The sequence below is a fragment of the Rattus norvegicus genome, chromosome 11 (assembly GCF_021556685.1).
Source record: "Rattus norvegicus strain SHRSP/BbbUtx chromosome 11, alternate assembly SHRSP_T2T, whole genome shotgun sequence".
Lineage (NCBI taxonomy): Eukaryota > Metazoa > Chordata > Mammalia > Rodentia > Muridae > Rattus > Rattus norvegicus.
The window spans coordinates 73,384,186-73,408,258 of NC_141544.1; the positions used below are offsets into that span (position 1 = coordinate 73,384,186).

General features: G+C 39.3%; 1 protein-coding gene and 1 long non-coding RNA gene across 3 annotated transcripts in view; one reads left to right on the forward strand and one right to left on the reverse strand.

Moving 5' to 3' along the window:
- The window catches only part of Lsamp (limbic system-associated membrane protein), a 2,169,253-nt gene that overhangs the window by 1,085,900 nt on the left and 1,059,280 nt on the right, over positions 1-24,073 (reverse strand). The window lies entirely within an intron of this gene.
- On the forward strand, positions 8,001-22,391 carry LOC108352336 (uncharacterized). The gene is made up of 5 exons (XR_015633083.1): positions 8,001-8,193; positions 13,140-13,196; positions 17,917-18,001; positions 19,982-20,151; positions 21,393-22,391. It is a non-coding gene; the product is annotated as an uncharacterized LOC108352336 (long non-coding RNA).

Consider the following 24,073-nt stretch of genomic DNA (forward strand, 5'->3'; position numbering starts at 1 on the left):
CAACTCTAAACTAAGATCAACCAGTGACCTGAACCTATCTACCCAAGGGAAACTGAATAAACTCCAAGGACAGATTATTGAAGTCTCTTAATTCTCACACATAATTTTTCTACTGATGTTTTCAGGAACAAATAGAAAACTGTTCTACCAAATACAAATAAACTGAAGAAATTTTTCATCTCAGTAAACATGGATGTTAGAGATCTTTGGACACAAGACCAAGATATCTAAGCAACACTCTACAAGTAGACAGAATTTTAAGTATCTAAAAAATGGAAAAATAAATAAAATCTATTTGTTGCCATTAATAAATGAATCTCGGTGAGTCTTCCGAGGTGATTCCATTAATTCCTAAAAGCCTAAGAGAGAATATAATGTGAATGTTAAGGACTGGCACACATTTCTGTGGTATAAAAAAAAGAAAATATTTTGTCTGATTTTGAGGGAGTTGGTTATTATGGACAAAGCTATAAGGAAATCAATCAATATTCTAGTGTCTTCCAAGGAAAGCAGGGTAAAAAAGATTCCATCTGTCCTTTATCATCTCTGGGCCTTTTTTTCTTTACACCATTTTTTAATCTTCCTGGGTAGCATAAGTCTGTATAAATTCAAATGTTCTCAAACCCACAGGTTCTAAAATGCCTATGGATTTGAACCTAATGCTTGTTTTCAAATATACAGTGTATAAAGACTATACCCCAGGATTCCCAGAAAAAAAAAAACTTAGTTTGAGGTTTGGGAAAAGCATAACATGATGTTTGCCTCATTATGAGCACACAGAATGATCTTATACTCTGCCTTCACAAGCATCTATTGAAATGTTGTCATTTAATTCCAGGCTTGATCAAAAATTTTATTTAGACATATAACCTTGAATTAATTAACTCTAAACAGGCCAATTTGTGTGATCTTCGATTCTGCCCCCTTGACTTGTTTTCCATATCCGCCGCTCTCACTCTGCACACTGGCCACACTGCTTTTACAGCTGACCATTGTAAACACACACACAAAACGCTCAATGAATGCTGTTTCCCCAGCTCTCTGACAGGCGGAGAGATGCACACCTTTCAGGATGCAGTATTTATAACCTGTTTCCTACAACTGACTAAGTAGTTAACCAACCATCCAGGGAAAAAAGTAAGAGGTTGATAAGAACTCATGGCAACGCTTTCTGTGGGTCGATTCAGAATCTGCCTCCTTCTTCTGTGTTTGCCCATACCTTTAGGAGAGACATTTTATGGCTACATAACATCATCCCCCTTTCTGCGTTTGGGCTGCTGGACAAATGAAGGCAATCTGCAGAGGAAAAGCTGCTGCTTGCTCAAGCTTGGTAAACATAAGACCAGGAGATGAGTCATGCGTGCTAGAGGATATATGGCAAAATAACCATGAAATATTAACAGGATAAAAATCAAATTATTATCTGGGCATTTAAAAAACCTGAATAAGGAAACAAAAGAAGAACCACTGAATTAGAAAAAACCCATAACTAATTGAATTCATATTTATCCTAGTTGAGTCACCAAATGAAATAATATTTTTCCCTGTAGAAGTAGTTGAAGGTGAATTTTAAGGGAGCTGTGGCTAGGTTAAAATTACCATGTTAAGGAGGTAAATAGAACCATAAACATGGTATTTCAAAGCAGAGCTCTACATTCCGGCTACTGTTGCTTGCTTGACGGTTGTTTATAGATTCCGCCAGCCACTCCAAAGCCTGACAGAGCAGAGCAAGAACCCCATGTAGTAAGAAGTATGTGCACTGCTCCTGGTATTTTCAGGCTCTGCAGAAGGGAAGATGAACCCAATCTACCTGGCTGAAGAAAAGCTGGTAGCTGACATTACACATGATCAAAGCGAATGATTCTTAGCTGCCTTGAGTCAGTTCATTTTCGTAACTAAAGTTATATAGAAAATTATAGAGTCGTGCAAACTGAGTTCAACTCTGTTATAATTCTTCTGTCAGCAATGATTCATCAATGCTCATATCCTAAGAACATTTGTTACAGTAGTTTTTCATGGTGGACACACTGTCTTTATCATCAAGAAACTCCGGCACGTTTTTCATTATGAGGTGGAGAGTACAGAATCAGGAAGGGTGTTACAGAGAGAAGAGCTGGACTCTGTACGCAGAGCTGTGAGTGCTGTAGTGAGTTTATTTCTCCCACCTACCATTCTAGCCAGATTGTCTCCTTGGGGTTCCTCTTACCCGTTCTGCCTCAGTTCTGTCATCTGGAAAACATAGACAGTGGTCTTCATGCCCTGCGATGGTGGCTCTAGGAGGCTACACATACTGAATGTTCATTGTCATTGAGGAGTTAATAGAAATAAACACAAAAATAATTGAAGAAAGGAGAAACGTGTCGTCTATAGAGCAGAAAATCTGAGTGGATCATTAGTGTGTTTTCAGAGGACATATCACGCAAATATAAGCACATCTTTGTACTGTGATTCTGGTGTACAAATATTTGTTTTAAATTTGGTAACTACCAGCAAGGTTATTGCCACAGAATTTTAAAGATTTATCATAAATGAATAAACTGCATGTTTGATTAAGAACCCTATCTCCTCCCACAACACACCATGTCTTATTTCTCCTTTAAACTCCACTGAGGTCACACTCCTATGTTTGTGACATAGCAGCAGGTTGCCATGGAGATGACGGCTTTATCAGCAACCGTGTCTTGCCATGACCTCACAACAAGGTTAGCAAGAAGCAGATGGGCTGTGAAACAGACCAACCCCCTTGTCTAAACATAAATAGCATTGATAATTAATTAGTTGAAGCAGCAGGGGAAATTATGGAAATTTGTAAAATGAGACAGGACTTCTATTTATTACTTATTTGATCTATACCTCTTACTAGAGACAAAGCATTCCCCTCCCTCCATGGGGGAAAATGGATGTGGAGTTTAACAACATGCGACTGATTTGGATGGTGCAGGGTTTACCTTCTAGACCCTTTGATTTCTGGATTCACACTGCAAAGTGATTACATTTTGTTACAGAAATGATGGGGAGAGGGGACTGTAGAATAATAACTAGCTAGGACATGGAACTTGTAGAAACGCAACAGGTTGTGGTTCCTATCCGTACTCGTGTTATCCACAGCTCATTAGCACACACGTTTTTGGGGTACTTGAATTATTAAATTAAAGGAAGAAATTGCACATCATCAATTGCTTCCTTTGAGAGTCTGAAAACTATATATGTTCTTAGGCACAAGGATATTTGTCTCACAGACACAGGCAGTCTGGGTGTATGACATTTACCAGGAACACATTTTGAATTGCAACGCTCTTTGGCCTCAGCCATTCTTGCCCCATTGCTGGTGACTACGTCATCGTGTATGAAATTGTGCAAGGCTCACCACTCTGTCCACTGATTGGTTCTTAAGAATGCATCTTACAAGTGGCCCTGTATACCAGGGCGCAAAGTCCCACCATTCTAACCAGAGCTCTGTATGTGAGGATGGAAGAGTGACCCTTCCTTGTCTATGCAGACTCCAAGAATGCAGTGCCATTGTGTCTGGGAGGACCTGCGGGTCTCAGGGAGGACAGCTGGAGCTGGTTATGTAGTTCTGCCTCATCAGCTGTACCGTGTGCAGACTGGGAAATGAAGAGACTAATGGATGCTCAACAGAGCAAATGAGAGGGCTCCTTCAAATATCCTGTGTCCATAGATGGGAACAGTTCACTCAGATAAAAATCAACCTAAAGTGACACTCTTTACTCTTAAAACAAATTACTGAGGACTTGATCCACAATGACTTGAATCTTGGTCAGCTCTAGAGGGGAATGGAGAATTGATTAGATTGGCCATCCTTCTCCCATTTTGTGTTCTAGTGGTTTTTTGTTTGTTTTTGTTTTTGTTTCAGTTCTGAGAACTAAACCGTCAGGCTTGCCACACAAGCAATATACCAGGGAGCCCCAGCCCCAGCCCCAGCCCCAGCTCCAGCCCTGTGCCCTTGTCATTGTCCTCAGATATTCACTTCTCAAAGATATTTCTCCTTATAATTTCTGCCCCACCTATTTCACCTATGTTATTTATAAACAAATGTCTATATAGGGGCCCATGATAAATCTTTGTTGACTGCTTAGCACATTGAAAAATTTTGTCTTATTATTCTTGCATGATTTTAAGATTCAGTTTCTGAAGTCAACATCTTGGTATTATTCAGTTGATATGAATGTTAAGGAGTACTGATAGCTTCAAGCTCCCTGAAACTAGACCATGTACCTTTATTGTGGCTTCTTCTGTCTGTGATATTAAATCTCCAACCATGATACACTACAGCTTTCATTTACAAATGTGATTTTACAGACTCCTTGTCCTTGCCCAGAGTTTCTAGATGTCTTTACTTGTGACATTATTATTAATCAGCTCATATACATCTAAGACTGTATAGTTTAATATGAGTTATTAAAATGCCACTCTTCTTTACGTTAAGTTGGAATGTGAACTTCATGATGAACACTCATTATCACAAACATCTGAAACTGGAATTGATGGCTCTATGCCTTTGAACAGTCAAAAGAACTGGGGCTACAATTTAATTATTACTTGATTAGTGCTCTGTGTTCCGTTCAAATATACTCCCAGTGATAGGGTACATGGAAAATGGATATTCAATAAGGAAAAGTTTAGGAATTCATAATCTAGCTTGATGCTTTGAAAAATGAAATAATAATGATGAAGTTGATAAATGTTTAATAAGTGCTTGCTGTGTTCCAAGCATTGAGCTAATATTTAATTCCATATCCTCCTCCCACTATGTGCCATGCTAAAAGGAAAGCGTGGAGGGCAGAATTATTTTTCTTGATGTATGAACAAAAAATATGTTAGGAGAACCGGGAAACCTGCAACAGCTTCCACACTGAATATTGACAGGAAGAGTTTGTGGGACTTTTATAGATGAAACAGTACTCCTAATTATTCTAATTTTCCATAAAGTTGTTCATCCTTGCAGTTTTCTTCATTTTTCTACTTTGTTTTAGTATTTCCTTGTTAGGGAACAATGAGTAGATTATTTATCCCTCTATTTCACATGGTACAAACATGCTATGTAACCTGTGATGCATGCATCTTGGTCCCTTGCAGACACCATAGAGCATAACTCTCTTGCAGTGGCATCTGCCCACATATTTTGCTTCATATGGAACTCAGCATGGGTTTCTGCCTTCTTGAGGGAGATGATGTAATTACTTGTCTTGTAGGGCTTTAAATTATGTGACTAACTGTCTATCTAAAAAGGAGTGCAGCCGTTCATTTTTCTATTCAGTCAGTATATGATAAGAACTTGCAGAAGTGAAATGAACTTTGAGACTGTTTAAAATGAATGACCCAGAGAGCTGATGACTTACGAGCACTATCCGTTGTTTTTTTTTTCCCTGAAAACATGACTAATTCTCTAAGCCTGCAAATAAAGAAAGTGAAATAAACAACAAATTCTACTGATGACACTAAAAACACTCCAGAATGAAATAGGACATGTTGCATCTGAGCCAACTGTCACCTCTTTAACCCTTCCATCTGTTGCTCTACATTAGCAAAAAGGAAGTTAAAAATACAGACCACATCTAGTCTATTAGCTAGGTAATTTGGTTTTCAAGTGTGTGTGTGCCAGAGAGGCACACTTGCCTCTCTCTGTGTGGAAACATTGAGGCCCACAATTAACCCTATTTCCTTCAGCTTCCAAATCTATTTTGTGCCCTCACTCAAAGCTACCTCTGACTGGAAACCATGCTAATAACTTTGCTGGACTCGACTAGCGTGGATTCTATGGGGTGGTTTTCAGGAAGACGGTGGTAGCTTGCTCTACTCCCTCTCTCAAAGATATCTGTTTGCATGACTAATTTGATACGGGAGTAAAACGAAGGATGGAGTGAGTATTGAAATTATAAAAAAAGGTTGGATGTTTTCCAGTTTTATTACATTAAAAGGTTCTTATTACGAAATTCAAAGAGATGCTGGAAAACAAACTTAGACAAAATAGTGATAGTCTACACATGAAATGCCACAAATATCGTTATAATTATTTTAAAAGATATCTAAATGGGAGGGGCTTTGGAGTGTTTTCTCGGGGGTTCCACCCTCAGACTTCTCAAGCTATCATTCCATGATGTCACTCCACAGCACATGCTTATGAGGAAATATGTCCTACTCCGAATGACTGCAATGGAAGTGGTCATTGTGGAGCCCGCTGAATGGACATGCCGTAGTATGTCACTGAGCTGCCGATGTTCTCCGTGAATCATCTTGTAATCTCTTTTTCCTTATTTGAAATGAGAAGATGGTTGTAAGAGACAACACCCTAGCAAGAAACAGTCTGCCTTCACCTTCTTCACCTTACATACACATTGTTCCTGAGGTTTCTCTGTTCAGTTAGGTTTCTGAGATATCAAAAACTTTTGTTTGGATATTCATAGTTGGCAAGGGGAGGGTACTTCTAAACCTGAAGAACCTAATAGTGGAGGGTTAAATATTACTACTTACTTATTTCTCAGAAACACAGCATGTCCCCCTATTTCCATAGTTGTCACTAGTAAGTTCTCAGCATTTATGGAATAAGTATGTTTTCCTTCAAATCACCTTCAACTTGCTTCAGACATTCTTGTTTATCAAACCAAGACAGATTACATCTTTTGATGGCATGTATGTAGACTCTATGAGTGCCTGTGCATGTGTGGGGGATATGTATGTAAATGTATGTGTGCATAAATGTGTGTGTGTGTGTTGTTGAAGTGCTATTCTTGAGCCCAAGGTAGCTCACATACTAAGCAAGCATTCCACTACAATTCTGCCCCCAAGCTTCTAAGTTAAATATTTTTGAAGGATTATATTTAGTTAAATAATTTCTTTTGATAATAATTACTACTGTTAAATTTTCTTGTAGCTGAACATTTAAACACCATCTATACACATATATACCATTTCATTCAACAAATATCTCTTACCTCTGAGAGCATCACAGTAGGCTTCAAGAATTGAAGGGCCAATATAAGATGCAGCTTTTAGTCTCAATATCATTTAGGGAAACAGATATGTCTCCCTAGACAAATATTGCTCTCCAAAGAAACCCATTTCTTTAACGTGGTCACTTTTACTAGGAAAGTCATCAAATCAACATCTCACAAGTAAGGCCTTTGGACTCTCTTTTGAACTCTTTCCCTACCACCCTTTCAGTTGGGCTCTTCATTCCTCTCTAAACTCAGGCCTCCTTTTATATTTCTTTCTTTTCCTGTTGCCAATGGAAATAATGTTTTGTTCCCTTATAGGATTTCATTACAAAAAATACAACTACCTTCCCTGAATCCTGGAAATGCAGTGTCCTACCCCTTATCCTTTAGTTATTTAGAGTAGAAATTTAAGTAGTACACAACATAATTTTCTTTCTCGGTCACCTACATATCTCCATTTTTTCTAGGTTTTGTTTTACATGCAGGGGCACTTGTTCTATAGATGAAATTGAAATAAAATGACAGGTTAGAGAATACAAGCCACTGTCTCATTCCAGGTTCAAGAGGTAACAAGAGGTTTGCTGAGACTTGCTTCATAGTACAATACTAAGAAATACCCTAGAATTATCAACTAATATCCCTGCTCACTAGTTGAACTTACAGAATCAAAATCCTTAGGTATTTATTCCAAAGAAACCAACAAGTTTAAATATTAGACTGATAGCACTCTAATTTACTTGGGTCATTCTGAACCAACATGCTTAGGGGCCAAGAGAACTCCTCCTTATGGGATGTGGATCACCTATGCACAACTATAGTGCAGACCTGTTTCCTTCCCTTCTGGTGTAGGTCAAGATGAAAGATGAGTATCATGCTATTCTTTAGTCACCCTTTAGAAGAGACAAAGTAAAGATGTAGCCTCCGTTTTGGTTATGTGTGGTCCATTGGCCAGTGTCATCACCAGTCTGTAAGGATTTACTAGCAATACACGTTGCAAAAATCTACTCCCCAGTACGCTGAATTAAATACATCAGTTTTTCTTTCAGTTTCTGCTCCACTTCATTCAGAGATTTTCCCATCTGCTGATGCCAAACCCAGACACTATTGTTGATGCTTAGAAGTGCTTACTGACAGGAGCCCAGTATAGCTGTCCCCTGAGAGGCTCTACCAGAACTGGACCAATACAGATGCGGATGTACACAGCCAAACATTGGACTGACTGCATGGTCCCCAATGGGTAAGTTAGGGCAAGGACTGTAGGGGCTGAAGATGTTTGCAGCCTCATGGGAAGAAATGCAGTATCAAGCAACCAGAACCCCCAGAGTTCCCATGGACTCAACCACCAACCAAAGAGTACATAAAGGGTAACCATGGCTCCAGCTGCATATGTAGCAGAGGATGGCCTAATCGAGCATCACTGGGAGGGGAGACCCTTGGTCCTATGGAGGCTTGATGACCCAGGATAAGGGAATTCAAGGGTGCTGAGGTAGGAGTAGGTGGGCAGGTGGGGGAGCATCCTCATAGTGGCAGGGTGAGGGAGGAAGGAATAGGGGGCTGGTGGAGGGAAAATTGGGAAGAGGGATAACATTTGAAGTGTAACTAAGTAAAATAACCAATAAAATATGAAAAAAGATAGCTCTCAAAAATACATCAGTTTTAACCAAACCTAATTATTTTAGAAATGAAAGTTAGAGAAGCACATAGAAGTACTTAGATGATTTCACTTTCTATTGACAAAGAGCAAAGAAAGGAGAAGGCTCACAAGTTAGAAACTTCCCATCATGAAAAGTAGGAAGTCTAGAAAGGAGGCAAAGAAAGGGAATTTGTATACATTGTGTGTATGTATGTTTAAGTGTAGTGTAGTGTGTGTGTGTGTGTGTGTGTGTGAGAGAGAGAGAGAGAGAGAGAGAGAGAGAGAGAGAGAGAGAGATCCAGTCCAGACACAGACCTATAGAAATACCTTTGCCAGAAGTTTTCAGTACTATGTATTTCAACCTCAAAATTCCCTCCATTGATAATGAAGCATGTCAGGAGTTTGTCTTCTCCCCTGAGGTGTCCACACATCATCTTAAACATCAGAGTGTTACCTGTTGGTCTTGTGCTCTAACTATTCAAATGCTGATTTCTATGCCTAGCCATCTTGTTGCAGTCCAGACATTGTCATGGATAAGTATCTCCAGTCTCAATGTTACATAAACATTGTTTTCTATTATCTTTGGTTGGTTAATAAAGAGCTGATCAGCTTATGGCTGAGCAGGAAAGTCCAAAGGAAGCAGGATGTCTGAGCCTGGTGGGAGAGTCCCAAAGAAACCAAAGAGGAAGAGGGAGGAGAAGAAGGTGTGGAGGAATCATGTGGAGGGACCAGACGGAGTGACTTTAAGGACACACATGAAGTACAGCAAGCCAAGGCAAGACTCAGATAGAAGGTTAAGGACCATGTGGCTGGGGATAGGGATCCTTAAAGGGTTAGAATAGCTCAGAATCTGCCTAGAGTGGACATAGCAATATCCCGATGTTACTTAAGAGTGAGGGGATTTTCAACCACCTGCCAAAGGCAATTACATCAGGGCCGTAACCTCTGCTTTCATCCTTAACCCAAGTTGAGAGAGGTAGGCTTTCTGACATTTCCTTTCAAGGCAAGGCTCAGGAAGGTCAGTGAAAGAAGTTCTTGTGATTACTTGAAGCAGACGCTTACAAGGTGACTCCTCTGTTGTTTGTAAACTGTTCTTGTAGCATAGGCAGACACAGCCTTCTGTATTCTTAGGGTCAAATGGCACCTTTACTGCCTGTGTGGTTGCTTGGTTTATTATGGAATCATTGCCGTAGTAAACACAATGGATGACAATAAGGATTCCTTGGATGAAAGGAATGCGGAAAACTCAGAATTCAAGCCTATATTCCATTGAATAATTCGGAATGTGTTATTATTTGAGAATGAAATATTCCACAAGTGAGATTACCATCTTCCTTTAAGCCTGCATTGTTCTACTCAATACAGTTGCAATTTGAGTACAGGTACAAAGAGTTATGTGGTAGTCTGAATATGCTTGGCCCAGGGAGAGGCAATATCAGGAGGTATGGCCTTATAGGAGTAGCTGTGACCTTGTTAGAGGATGTATGTTACCAAGGCGGTGGGATTTGTGGTCCTATGCTCAAGCTCTGCCCAGTGTGGAATAGAAATCCTCCACCTGGCTGCCTGAGATAGCGAGTGTCTCCTGCTGCTGCCTTTAAATCAAGATGTAAAGCTCTCAGCTTCTTCTCCAGTATCAGTTCTACCCACATGCTGCCATGCTTCCTGTTCTCTGAACCTGTTTGCCATTGTAAGAGTTGCCATGGTCATGGTGTCTCTTCCCACCAATTAAATCCAATGAAATATCTGATATGCAATCCCCAAAGGGGTTCCAACCTACAAGTTAAAAACCATTGCTGTAGAACATTTTCTTAATTAGTGATTGATGAGGGAAGGGCCCAGGCTATTGCTATTGGTGCTACCCCTTGTATTGGTCCTCGATTCTATAAGAAAGCAAGATTAGAAAGCAATGAGGAGCTAAGCCATAAGCATCACCTTTCCTGGTTCCATGCATGCATGACTTCCTGTCCTTTCTTGGAGAGACTGTGATATGAAAATGTAAGCCAAATAAACCCTTTCCTCCCCAAGTTAACTACTTTATAGCAGATGCAAAATTATATATAAGAAAGGGGAGATTTCAGTCCTTCACACAAGACCATTGGAATAATTAGCTAAGCATAGTTTTCTATTTTACCACAACTCTGTAGGTGATGTCCAAATGCAGGTGAGGGCAGGCACAAGATGAGTCAAGGCCTACGATTGGTCAGTGGAAAAGAAAGACTGGCTGAGAATTTTAGAAACTGGACAGAGAGTGCAGAGAGGGAAGAAGGAAGGAAAATGGAGGAAGAGAAAGACGACTCAGATCCGTGTAGCTTTAAATAGCCACAGGTAGCTATGAATATCTTATAAGGGATGCATAGTAACAGGACGATTTGTCTTGTCTAGGTGAACACTTGTATATCAATATCAACTGGCTCTGAGTTTATTGTGTATATTTGTGGGGTGAGAATTTACTGATACAAATCTGATTGATAAATTACAAGTCTCTAGAGTTTTGATTTTGCCAGGTTACAGGGATTTGTGACAGCTAATCTTGAGATGGGCCATTGTGCACAGGGCTGACATGACAGGGACCTGCCATGGGAACTTAGCGAGAAGGGAGCTTGCTGCTGGGGCCAGACAGTAGGCAGTAACGTGGTTTAAAGTGTACTTTGTTTTATTTATTATTTTAACTTGACATAACTCCAAGTCATGGGTACAGTTTATAGAACCTTGGACTTTATTTCTTCTACGTGTTATGACTTTTTACATAAGACTTACTAATCACTTATCTCAACACTTCATTTTTAAAAAGCTGCAGGGTAGGTGATCTGTTATAGCATCCATCTCTTACATACTCTGTATTTAATTTCTTGTACAGGTTAAATTGTTTGAGGACAAATAGTCTCAAAACTCTCTACCAAGCTTCATAAAATTATTTTTCATTCACAACAAATACTTTAAGTCATATGATAACTATAGTCTCTAAGAACATTTTAAGGAAATAAAATATACAGAATGTCACAAAAATTTGAAACGTGACAATATTTCTTAATGTGGACTTAAACAGAGGGTAACTGACAAATGTACAAAATTTTAATAGCCCTGGTTGGTGCTGGGGAGTAGAGAGCGTGCTTTGTATCCAGAAGAAATGAGCGAGAAGGAAGGGGCGAGATGCAGGAGCAATGGTCTCTGGGGAATAAAGAGAGGTGATACACCACTCAGTCATCTGTGAAAACCAGAAAGGAAGTTAGAGAAAAGCAATGCCTGAAGAGGATTTTCACAAAGCTAACTCATAATGATGACGAGGTGAGCAACTGCTCGCATGCATTCCAATACTCCACTAATGCTGGTTGCCCAGGTGAGACTTACCAAAAGGAAATGCCAGTGGCTATTTTACCAGGATCTTCGGTTGCTATGGCCTGACTTACCTTTGTGGTGTGTGTTTCGAGAACTGATTTTTGAGAACGAAAACACCTGTCTTGTAAGTGGAAAAACAGTGTGTAGGAAATGGGAAAAAAATTTCTAGAACTGTAGAAAAACAAACCCACAAACAATAAATAAATTAAATAATTAATGAATAAACAAAAAAATCACAAAACTTAGTCACTTAATCACAAAACATAATTACTTAAAAGTTAAAGAGACACGGGAAGTCGTGATTCCTTTCTCATAAGTTAAGGTTCCATTCTGTCTCCTTCCCCCACTAAGTAGCTGTCTTCCATTGCTGGGGTTGATCTGCTAAACTGCATTGCTCTCTATGAGGAAACACCTCCCTCTCTCTCTCTCTCTCTCTCTCTCTCTCTCTCTCTCTCTCTCTCTCTCTCTCTCACACACACACATACACACACACACACATGCACACATATATACACACACACATACACACACACATACACACACACATACACACACATACACACACATACATACACACATACATATACACACACACACACATACAAACACACACACACACACACACACACACTGCACTTTGTCTCTAGATAAAACAGGGGTGTCTTATCAAAATTCCCTGTACCCATTCATTCCAAAAAACCTGGCTTGCCTTCACTCCCTAAGGTCTTATTAAGCCTTTACCAGGCACTGTGAGTACAGAGCTAAACAAAAACTAGCTGCTTGACTGCACTCCAGAAGCTTATACTGTAATGAGAAACCAAGTCCATGTCCCCTGGTAAGGTGCACCTGACATGCACACTTCGGGACATGTTTATGTCTTCCTCTTTTCTTACCACTTCCCTACTTTCTCACATATTAATGTTCCCACTACCATTTCTCTTCCCCTTCTCTTTTGCTTCCAATAATTATCTTATTATACTTCTCAAGGTGACATACATTTCCCCACCCATATGCCCCTATGCCCCCCATCTTGGTTACCTTTCAGTGCACTTTCTTTAGCATGTCTTCCTCTAACTACTTCAGCTTAGTAAGAGCTCCTCTGTGTACAGATGATAGAGGAGCCTTCACTCAGAATCGTAGCTGATTTATGTTCATGAGGAATTATCAGTTGAGTGAAGTGACTAAAAATTGATGGTTTGTTGTTTTCTACATAGAGACCAAAAAGAGCCATTGCAAGATTTGACCTGAGGAAAGTGACTCTTTATTTAAAGGTATGTATCTTGTTTGGTGAATACTGGGTTTCAATAATGCGTACTTAATTTTAAATGTTTATGTATTGTGTATGTGGTGGAGGTGCAAAGGTGTGGAAGTCAGAGAACAAGAAAGTTTCTCTCTCATTTTACCATGTGAATTCCAGAGAGCAATTTCTTCTCATCAGAAATGGTGTTACACCCCCTTGTATTCTGAGCCCTCTTGGAGGCCATGTAAATATTCACTGAATAAGAAAATGAAGGGGGAAAGTCAGCCACAACTCCAAACAAATACTTAAACTATGTTTATATGTATGTAAGGAAGATTAGAATGCATACTGGACATAGGCTTTTTTTCCAAATAGGAGTCTGGAACTTTCACACTGTAGATAATTTAAGAAAAGAGGAGTAACCGATCTCTCAATCTTTTACATCCTCCAATTTCTCTTGTTCTTCAAATGGAACAGTGAGGGCACTGGAGTTGAAATTGCGAGCCCTTTTTGGCTTTCACATCTGAATTATGAAATGCCACATCCGCCAGGCTCAGCTAGAAGCAGGCAGCATCAATATTAATGTCTGGAAGGGCCTGCAGCATGGCAGTGGGATGGTTGAAAGCAGAGAGCAATCACAGACTACATCTTAGTAAATAAATTCCAGGTCTAATTTGTTTAGTCTTTCACCCACATTTTTTTAAGGAACATATTATTCTTTTTTAAAAAGCAAATCAATATGGACTCTCCCGGAACTGCTGACTTGGTAGGTTTAAGATGGAAATGTTGATTTGTTTTTCTCCAGCAGCCTGCTAGCTGACTACTAGCATCACACTGTTCCAATCCAACAGAGTTACAAGGATGTCCCTCAAGTATCACTCAGGAAGGATTTAGGAAGCCCTTGATGCTGTGTGCTGAATATCATCTGGCTACTACAGGAACATAGACCACGGACAGACTGGACTTTAGGTTCAAGGGGTTTATAATCTGGATAAAGGAGACAGTCACAGACAGCTGATATTCACAGAATAAAAACAGCAAATGTTCTACCAGGAACTGTAGTACAAGCCATTATCAGCACATGGTTCCCAGCCCAGGGAGCTCTCTTTAGTCTTTTCTTACCCTCTTCATATACTCAATGTTGAACACTGTGTGTTTCATATGTATTCTGTCATTTACTCTACAAAGCAAATTCATACAAAGGAAGGTTCATAACATATGATCAATTTACAGAGGAGAAAATGTGATTTAATAAATGCAAGATGCTATCAGAAATGATAGCACATAGGAAACCAGAAGTGCTGGATCCTAAGCTGTTCTCCTACTGAGCTCTTGAATCAGCTGGCACCTACTGCCTTTGGCATCACGTCATAGTTTCTTATTACCCCTTGACCTACGTATGCTGGCCACACTGTAGTGATCTGCTGGTCATCTCTGGAACAATCTTGCTTAGTATTTGATTGGCTCACCCATCACCAAGAGCTATAGCAAAGATATCATGACCTCCAACATATAGATCCCACGTATAGTGTGGTGTCTGAAAGCAGTCATCTCAGATTGAAATCTCAGACCCGTCTGAATATGCATGGCCTGCATGCTCCCTTATGTGCAATGGTGTATCCTTAAAATGGGGAATAAGTAATTTATGAATGTCATTAACTACCTTGGTGAACCAATACTAGTAGTGTACGTGTCCACTGAAGTTTATGGATGGCCATTTAAAGGTGTTGTGTCCTAGAAAGTTACTGTTTTTGAAAAAAATATCAATTATCTGGCCCACCAGGAGGTAAGATGTTAGTTGAATTGTGCAGATGTTAAGTCTTTGTGAATGCTAACCAAATCTTTCACGATTTGGTTAAAAAAAATGAAGCTCCAAAAAGGTAAAATAATTTTCTTATGTTCACAGGAGTTTAGGGTCCTTTTTAGAAGGCCACAGTAGTGCTTTGGGCACATAAACAGTTCCTGACAGAACTCTTAAGTATCAGTTTTCAATACTGTAGCCACAGAACAGATTTTAGCTCTCACTTATTTGCCTGTCTTTGGACATTTATTCATTGGTAAATATTCTAATATCTTATAAAGAGCACTTAGTCTTAGGATTTATTCTAGTTTAAAGTATTTCACTTATAAGGTGCAAAGCAATGGTTTTTTTCTATGAAATAAATATTTTATCTGTGAATGACAAATGTAGTTGGACTCATTTCAATAAATATTTGAGTGCCTAAATTTGCTCTGTTATTATGCACTGGACAAACAGCATGGCATCTGGTCTTTGGGTCACAAGAGCTTGTTTGTTTGTTTTTTTTTTTAATTCATCTCATCTTTCTGTGTTTTTCTTATTTTGCAAAACATTAGGTTAAGACTGCCAAAACAGACTAAGGTTTATGGTGTTTCTAGAACCTCCTTTGGGAACCATATTTTTTTCCATGAATTTAAGCCTCCCTCATCCCCAACAATCTTTTTGCTCAAATAGAATAAATTCATAGACAGTGTATGGCCATCTATAGAGATAGCATACATCAATGATCTTGCCTAGACAATCTTTCAGGTACATTATTTATTTATTTTTATTGTCATTTTATTTCTTTACATTTTAAATGCTGTCCCACTTCTAGGTCTCTTGTCTGTAGGCCTCCTCCCCCTTTCCCTCTCCCCTTTGCCTTTCTGAGGATGCTCATCCCTACTCCCACCTCTCTTACATCCCCCTACATGGAGCATCAAGCCTCCACAGGCAAAAGGGCCGCTGATGCCAAATAAGGGATTCCTCTACTACATATGTAGCTGGAGCCATGAATCCTTCCATGCACACTCCTTAATTGGTGGTTTGGCCTTTAGATGGGTGGGTGGCCCCATCCCACTGGGGACCATGCCTATCTACTAGAGGTGGTCTCTATAGGTCCTGTCTCCCCTTTGTTGGATATTTTATGATTCTGAATACTTACAAAGTGACAAAAGATAATGTTCACATAGTTTAGGATGCTCTGTTCAATGATACATTTTTATATTATACAATATGTATTAGACATCTTTTATAAAAATTATATGGTGTTATTCCCATTTTACAGAGAAGGAAAGAGAGGTTAAACTTATATAAATATATCTACATATTATTAATTATATTATATGTATATAATTATATTTTATAATTATATCATTTATAATATATACTATAAATTATAGCAATATATATATATATGTGAAATCTTTCACAAAATTGCATGCTAATAATCCTATATCACAGAGAATTAGAGACCTAAGCCATATCCATCTATTCCAAGTTCTATGAATGAACTTGGGAGAACTGACATTTGAACCCAGGCTTTCATAACTAAATCTTTAAATCCTTCTAGCCCCTAGGAGACTTTCCTGAATAAAGTAAGTGTTAAAAAGAAGAAAAAAATATCCTCATTGCAATGCTGAATTCTGAAACAGTAAAAAGCAACAAAAATGTCATACTGTAAAATACACTGGCAAAGCTTAGCAACTAGATTTTGAAAGAACTTTTTAGAGAATCCCTTGTGTCAATGTCTATGTGGGTTAGTGAGAAACCCTGAAGTAGCTCTGTGGAAACCAAACCATGGGCATAGGAATTCTAAAAAGGGCTTGATTTTATTGCTTCAGAAAAGAAAAGAAAAAAATTTACCCATAATTTATCTCATAAAGCAATCCAAATTTTTTTTTCTTTACTGGGATTGTTAGAGAGGGAAACGATATAATAAAAGTGTCATGGAATCCCCTGGAATAAAACTTCCAACCTATTCCTAAATGCAGTGCCATTATTAGAAAGATGTCCTGGGGCACAGAATGTCATCAATAATATGTGTATTTAATGTGACATCTCAATCTTTAGTTGTCATGGTTCTAGTCATCATGTATTTACATATACATGCACATGCAAGCATGCATGGTATGCCAACATGTATGCTCCCTAAACTTGGAGGATATCTGAACTGTACAAAGGAATTCATTGTTTATTTTGAATCAGTCCCTTTTACAGTGTGTTCAATGTCAGCAATGCCAGCACCCATGGGAGCATGCTTAAGATGCTCAGGCCTTACCTAAGTGTACTTGATCAGAACTTACATTTTAACCAAGACCCCTTGGAATGCAATCGAGTTTGGAATGGTCTAATCTACTAGAAGACCAGACAGTAGAATTTCCTGAATGTGCAGTAGCAGCTCTTTGCAGAATTCCAGAAAAAAAACTAAACATATTTAATGATTCCAACCGTGCATAAATATTGCTAATGTCTGACAGCCAGGCTTGAATCAGACTATTGGACTGAAGTAGGGTACTGTAGTCTTCTCTCAGGGACCATGATAAGGAAATGCTAATCTAAGTGAGGATTCTGTAATGACAAGTTCATGTATGATGCTACATAATTAAAACACATCCATTGCCCCTTTCAAGATGCTCAACTATAGGACTGCATTTAGTATTCATTATCTCTCTCAGAATACATACACACACACACACACACACACACACACACACACACACACACACGTGCCCACGAATGGTGTAAGCTCTAGGATTGCAGTCTGTTTATACATTTCAGATGATCTATATTAACTTCATCAAGTTGAATAGCCTCTTTTAATCATGGGCATTGTAATATACCTTCACTGTCCTCTCTGGTTGAGGGATAGAGATTGGGGGGAGGAGGCAGTAATCAAATTAAATACAAAATCAAATCTATCTTGTAGGTATGTTTTCCTAATGAAAAACTATTTTTTTATTCTTCTTCCTAGTCATCTAGAGATAACCATGGTTAGAACCTTTGTTTCTGATTGGAAATAAAACTCTATGCTCTGCAGGAATGTTGGAAAATTGAAAGTAAGTGACCCTCATCGCCACTGGAGCAGGGACCAGTCCACTGGAGCTTTTGATCGCTCCTCATACCAGGGCTTACATGTGAATTGTGAGCACCACCACAGTGGGCAACTGCATGACAGAGGGAGGCAGTAAATGCTCTGTGTTCGGCTCCTGTGGCTTTTGTTTCATACAGGCCTTTTCTCTGTGAGCATCAATTCTGCAGTGCAGAAGGTAGAGATGTGACATTCAAAGAGTAATTCAGTTAGAGTCACAGAAATTTCTGGTCACATTTAGGTCACCATTGAAATTGAGTTTTAATGTGAGATTCGCCTCAGGCTCAGTGGTTGCTTCCTTTACATCACGAGGAGTCATTTGCTTTGCAGACACTCGTGTAGCTGGTCATAATTAACTCTAGAGTTTCAAGGGACTTGCCTCACGCCCACACCTGCTTTTTCCTCTTCTGTTTTGATTTTCCCACATACATATTTTCGTTATCACCACACATGGCTTCGCTACATTCATGCACTCTTCTGGTAAGAGGTGAGCAGAGATTATAAGAGGAAAAGAACTATGCCAGATAGAAAGGGTTAAAAACCACGCATTGATTGTTGTTTATGTTATTAAAAAGAAAAACCTCCTCGGCTGGGCAATAGTGGCACATGACTTAATCCCAGTACTTGGGAGGCAAAGACAGGTGCGTTTCAGACCAGCAAGTTCCAGGAGACCCAACAGTAAACAGAGAGATTCTATGGGGAAAAACCAACAAACATACAAATTCCTGCAAACTTTGGGGTAAAAATTAAATGAAAAGTACATCAGATGTATTTCCTCAGATGCTGTGTCTACTAGCCCCCACCTTTGATTCATCCTGTACCTGTACCTGAACCCCTAACCATTCTGGACATCAATATTAATGTTGGCAGCTTTGGGCTGTGGCTAGTAGAGGTGTCATTTCACAATTCACATGCAAAACATTAAAAGCCATATAGTACAGAGATTACAAAGTAAAAGGCTCTATTGTCCATCAACTGTTCATTGAAAACCCATCAAAAACCTAGGCTTTAGCAGGCCTCCCTTAGCAGGGAATTCAACATTAACAAGTAAACAATAGTGGTCTAGAAGTTTACTCTTCTAATTTTCCCTGATCATAAAAGATCTAGGAAGGGCAAAGGGCAGGTCCTGAAATAGTTCACTTCAACATTGCCTGGAAAGCTTCTGACTCCAGGATTCTTCTGATTGCCAATTTATATCCAGGGAACAAAACCTCCAGAGAACTGACAGGTGAGAGAGATGAGTGCATGCTCTAGCCAGCCAGGAGTCCATGTCCAGAGATCTGCCTCTCTTCCCTGTTGCCAGGGAACTCTGGGATCCTGCTCACTCATCATATACACGAAATTTTATTTCTATTTTTCTAAAAACTATTTTCTTTAATATTAACATTTTAGGGAACCTAGATCTCCAACAGTCTTCAGAGGAAAATTGAACCCTTTTGCATCTTTCAATATCTCCCTCCCTCCCTCCCTCCCTCCCTCCCTCCCTTCCTCCCTCCCTCCCTTCTTCCCTCCCTCTCTCCCTTCTTTCCTCTTCATGTGTACAATGAAATGATGTGAAAGTGCTGAAGAGTAGTTCCACCTAATTACAAATTAGAAGAAATGCTGACTAAAGGAAATAAAAACTAGGACTACATTTTTCTGTCGGACACTATTTTATGGCCAGAACAAATACAGATGAAAGGAAGGAAACCAACAAGCAGGTTGTTTTTTGTTTTGTTTTGTTTTGTTTTGTTTGTTTGTTTGTTTGCTTTACCATCCACTCCTTCAACTCCTCCAGCACATTTTTGTTTGTTTATTCTGTACGGGACTTGTATTAATATGTGGACATCTCTGGTACAAAAGTGAAAGCGGCTCCCTGTCAATTCTAGGCAAGTTCTCCCCCCCCCACAAGCCCCATCCCCCTTGGCTACTTCCTTTCATGATTTAAGATGTTCTACTTCTAAAACAGGGACGCTTTCTAAAGATGCGCACAGCCCACAGCAGCTTGCAATTATTTGCGAGAGGGTTGGGTGTGTAAGAGTTGAGTTGCCAGCATATCCTCAATTTTAAATGGTGATTGTAGTCCTCTGCAGTGACAAACGTTTCAATAATGTGTTTTCTTCATTATTCTCAAAATAGGTAAGTGCTTCTTGCTTGCTATTCACTTTATTCTGATAATTTCGGTCCTACTCATTACTAAAGTGGTTTTCCTTAAGAATGAAGACACACACGTTGCTTTTCAAAGGAATTTATCTTCTCTTTTGTCTTCTGTTTTATTTATTTTAAGCCATGTTAGAAATGTATGTTTTTATTCCCCAGGACTCCAGAGTTTTAACTTCCTTTCTAGGCAACACACTTACAGACACATTTCCATAACTTACAATAATTTCAAAGCTCAAAACTGGGAAATAAAATAGCAAAATAGGGAAGGAGGATTCCCATTAGCCTGATTCAAGTCTAGACCGGGTTTCTTTCCACTTGGGTTCCACTGTATTTTTCAAGGTAGTTGCTCAGTTAAGAAAATACTTTCGAGTCTGTGTTTTCAGCCTCTTGGGAATGGGAGGCCAGGGATGCCTGCAGTTTCAATTGCTGCAGGCAATGTTTGCACTAAACAAAGGCAGGCAAGAAGGCCACTCCAAGAAGCACTGCAAATATCCCTATGGCTCACCGGGGCAAGCAGATATGTACGGCTGGGAGAAGGTCTCTGAGGTGAGATGGACAAAAGACTGACGAAGCTTGGGAAGGTAAAATGGAGCATGGAGACGGGAAAGGACATAGGGAGGCTGTGAGTTCAGGCTTGGATTTATAATTCATATACCGACAGCTCAGTGTTCCTACAGTGATGACGTTCTTTTATTCTCCCCGCCAATGACAATCAAATAATTCCAGACTTCAAATACTCTGAGAGCTGTTCCTCCCACCTCCTGATCCTGGCCTCTTCCCACACTGTTCACCCTGCCCCGATTTCAACAGCTTACAAGTCCTCAGGCTGCAAAACAGACGGCCCACCACCCACATCCTCTTCCACATCTTAAGGTCAAGGAAGACATTCTGGTGACTTTCGCAAAAGGAGAAAAAGGTAGAATAGGGCCATGGAAACAGATTGTTCTGCAAACTTGGATAGTTTCTCTGTCCTTTATTTGGTAGCTTTGTAAATGTTTGAATAATGTGGAACACACTGTTGTCGTTATGTGATAACCCCAATCAACTTTGTCCTGGTTTCAGAGGACTAGGTACTTCCCCAGGATCAGACAGGCAGTATCTAGTTTTATTTGACCCTGGGGGGGTAGATTTTCCTTCCATGTAATGGAAAGCAGTGGGAATATATTTGTCTCCTGAGTTCCGTTGTTTAAATAATGTTTTCTGCTCTTCCGTGGCAGGCATCCAAGAGCATCCTAGACAGCTGCCACTTTAGGGACCTCTTTAGGATGGCGGCCATTTCACTTTACTACGCACAGACATCCTGCCCACAACCTCCCAAAGGTGCCCTCCTCTGCTGTACCCACAGTTCCAGAGCTGGCTGTGTTTCAGGGAAATGTGGCCCAGTGACATCACCCATGGAAACAGCAGGGAAGTTTGGGAAATCTTGCCATGGGTTTCTTGACTTTGAAAGATCAAATGGAAGTGGACGCCAGTGATGTGATTGGATTTTCAAACTAATGGGCACGTGTCTTTCATCAAGCACTTTGGTTTCTGGTTCACACAGGAGCACATCGCATGTGGCAGTAAAACCCAACATTAGATACAGTTTTATGTCGCAGTCGAGTGTGGGCTAAAAGTAAACAGATTACGTTGCTGAGATTTTTGACCTCTCCCCTTAGGGGTGGGGAGGACAACATATCATTCTTGGGATAAACGATCAGATGTGCCTGAGCTGTTATGTGTGCATGATTTTAATTACAAGCATGCCCCAAGCCAAAACAAAGCACTGTGAATTATTCAAGACTTAGATGCTAAAGCCAAGCAACAATGGAGGAGTCTGTTGAACCCTCACTTATAGAGCCAGAAAGACTTGATGGAAAGTTACAGCATGAACAAACTTGGAGAATTTGGAAAAGCTGCTTGACCTGGGTTCATATCAGTTCTCTCCTCTGAAAATGTAAGTGTAGTGTGATTCTGTCATAGTCGTCAACACCGTGGGATGCCCAATAGTCTAGTCATGCCTGTTGAATATTTATTTAATCATTGTTCAAAAATGGCATCTGAAGTTAGCTCGAGGTTGCTTCATCTTTTCTAATATTTAGATGACATCTCTGAAAGTCATCGAAAAAAAGGAAAGGAGGAAAAATCTGCCTTAAGCTTTATCACTTTACTTCAATATTCAACAACAAAAGCACAAAATAGTATTGATTCTATTAAAAACATCCATTTTTTAAAACTGGATTCTTGATGCTGTTCACTACTGCAAACCAAAACAAATGCTCTGGTTCAAATAGATGCTCAGAAAATTTGCACCAAGAATTTCCCCGGGAACAAGTCCTTCAGATGAGTCCCTTCCTTCCCATGTGTTCATCAATGCTATGTTTTAGCCTTGTTACATGGAAAGCAGGATCCACATCTCAAAACTCTCCATATGCTCTAGACTGAAGCTGTGTGTATGATTTTCTTTCGCTTTAATTCTTGAGCTTTTTATAACATAGAAACCTCAGTCTTTACCCCAACTGATCTCATGATGGAGGAACCAGTCAGGCCTTGGAACCCAGCAGGTAGGACCTGGCAAATGAGAACACAGATCTAATCCATCAAAGTCTTTAAGTCCTTGAAAATGTACTAGCCTTGTTCTTTGTTTTTTGTTTTTTTTGTTTTTGTTTTTGTTTTTGTTTTGTTTTGTTTTGTTTTTTGGCTTCTGTAGTTCTAACTCCTCTAGCTATTTGAGATGTGTCAACCCAGGATGTGCCTTTTATGCCTTCAAGTCCACCCTGAGAAAGGCTCTGGATGGCACTAGGATAATGAACACCCAGTGCAATCACAGGCTGACTAATGAAAAATTCGCTCTTGGCTTGAACCCATGCTTGAACAGTCTTCTCTGGTGGTGGATACCTCACAACATTTCAACTTGTATGTTTTAACAAAAATGAATAGCCTTAGAAATAATAGGGATGTCTGGAAATAAAATATACGTTTATATGAGTTGAGTAATGATTGTCACATGTTAAGGTATATTCTACATGACATTTTACAGATGTTCACTGTATTTTGGACAATTATGTACAATAGTATAAGCCTTAATACAATGGTTTAGGTCTTGCAGGGCACCAGGATTTCTATAAAGATAACGTGATGATTAAGTAGAATGCAAGGGTCTCTAGGACTCTCACCTTCACTTTATGTATAAAAATTCTTCCAGTTTCCTATGTTTCATATATTAGATTCTAATTGTACTTTGTCTATTAAAATGGGGTCCTATTCTTAAAATGTTTGTGAAAATAAATTTTAAGAGCCATAACGGGAAGTAGTTTTGATGCAATAACATTTTTCTATCGCTTACTCAGAACAAAATATCACAAAATTTATAGCAGCTTAATTTTCATATTATGTCAAAGCCACTCTAATATTTGGGTTAAATAGTCAACACACTTCTGCATATGCCTTATCTTCATTCTTTTCCTTAATATATCATGTTTATTTAGTCTAGGAAGAAGGCAAAACTTGCTTATCTTACAGGAACTTGGATTCCTTAATAGCAAGTTGGTTAACCACAGTGTGTGTGTGTGTGTGTGTGTGTGTGTGTGTGTGTGTGTGTGTGTATGCATGGATCTGTATGTTGGTATTCATGTGTGTCTGTATACATACATGTGTGTGCTATTTGTGTGCATATGAGTGTAAATGTGTTGCTTCTCCATGTGTGTCCGTGTGTACGCATGTGTATATGCATGTATGCATGTATATGTCTGCATGTATTGCATGTGTACCTCAGCTTTTACCACCTACAGAAGACATGGTGAAATTCAGACATAAAACATTATAACTCATTGTCTTAACAAAAATATTCAGCAGGATTTTAAAAATTTGCTGTTTTAATTTTATTTCATTTTAATTTGGTTCTTATATTTATATTTTA